This window comes from Apis dorsata, unplaced genomic scaffold (genome assembly GCF_000469605.1).
Source record: "Apis dorsata unplaced genomic scaffold, Apis dorsata 1.3 scaffold_29, whole genome shotgun sequence".
Lineage (NCBI taxonomy): Eukaryota > Metazoa > Arthropoda > Insecta > Hymenoptera > Apidae > Apis > Apis dorsata.
In genome coordinates this window covers 499,440-501,121 of record NW_006263331.1, presented here as the reverse complement: position 1 = coordinate 501,121, position 1,682 = coordinate 499,440, and the positions used below count along the sequence as shown (strand labels likewise).

The following is a 1,682-nucleotide window of genomic DNA, read 5'->3' as shown; positions in this document are numbered from 1 at the left end:
TTTTTTTTTTTTTTTTTTTTTTTGGAAGAAGCTTTTGTATTTCGTCAAAATCGAAAATTAAAATAAAAATTTCCACGAATTTTACGATCTATCGAGGAAAGTTTGCACAATGTAACTAAGAACGAATCCTCTTCCTGTCGGTTTAACTTTTATTGTATTATTTAATCGAAGTGTACACGAATCTAGTCTCGTCGATTGAAAAAAATATTATCGATATTACAAATCCTGAATGGGTTGCAAGTCGAATTTTCGTACGAGGGTTTATAGGTCGATCGATTTTTTATCGGGATTACGTTATTTCCGTTCTCGATACTCCCGTGAGAAAGAAGGATCTTGCTCTTTGAATGCTTATTTTGGTTCTTGGTTTCGCGTTTGAAAGAAAGGAGAGAGAGAGAGAAAGAGAGAGAAAAAAAAAAGAGAGATTCGAGTTCGGTTCTCTTGCTCGAGAGGTTAAATGGGTCGGATCTTGAACGGATGGTTCGAGATCCGAACGATCCGAGCGTAAAGAAATAAAAAGGTTGTTCGACCTAAACCTTCCATTATTTGATTTTTAAAAAAACACACGCACAATCAGAATATACTCGACTGAAAATATACGGGACAGAATTTTGTTCAATCAACGTTGTTGTGTGAATCCATTTGAGAGTGAAATTCTCAAGAGTCGTTCTCGAGAGTATACACGTATCTTTTGCAAATGGACACTGCGTTGAGAGTGAAGGGGAGGGGAGGGAAGGGCGGTGACAAACCGCTTGCTTATCTCGCCGCGTTCAGTGCGACTTGACTATTGTATTTTTGCTCTCCACTCTGAATTCATCCATGCAAAAATAATTCTCCGGGGTATTTTTTTTTTTCGCGCTGAAAGTGATTATCGATAATTCCCACTCTCGACACTGGTGACGAATAACCCTCAAGAATGGAAATTACCGATAATTATTCTCAGTTTATCCATTGGTAAAAGAAATAATTCCAACGGAATTGTTTATCGGTTCGAATTACACTTTGAACATAGTAAAAAATAATATTTGTAAGAGTATGGACAGTGATGATGAAGTGGTGACAGATAAATTCTCAAGAATAGAGATTATCGATAATTAATCTGAGCGCAATATCTACGGGTGAAAAATATAATTTCAACGAAGTGTTTTTTTGCAATTGACGCTGCATTAAAAATTATCGATAATTTCCACTCTCTCGACTGTTCTATTGATACATGATTATTCTAAAAAAAAAAATGGAATTTATCGACAAATATCTTAGCAATAAGCGGTGAAAAATAATTGTATTTTTTGATGAAAATGAAAGCTGTGCAAAGGTTATCGATAATTTTCACAATGGATACTATATTCGGAATGATAATTTCCATTCTCGACTCTTGGTATCCACGGAAAAATATAAACTCGCGAGAGTTTCACTGTCAAACGTGTTCGTATCCTTTCTATCGCGAGAATCGAACAGCATGAGAAAAAAAAAAAAAAAAACATTGTTGGTAGTCGCGAAACTCGAAACGAGACATTCGTGTTAAAAGGACGTAAAAACTGTGCTACCGATCGCAAGATACACAACGTATCTAACGTTATTTTCCTTAGTCCGGTTCGTGTTCGATGTGCCCCACCGATTAATGCTAGTTCGTCGGCATAATGACACATACACACACACACACACATACATATACCGGTTTATTA

The 1,682-nt window shown here is 36.1% G+C and overlaps 1 protein-coding gene across 1 annotated transcript in view; it reads left to right on the top strand.

The window, feature by feature from the left end:
• The window catches only part of LOC102671513 (glycine receptor subunit alpha-4), a 69,940-nt gene that overhangs the window by 46,368 nt on the left and 21,890 nt on the right, over positions 1–1,682 (top strand). The gene's annotated exons all lie outside the window — the stretch shown is intronic.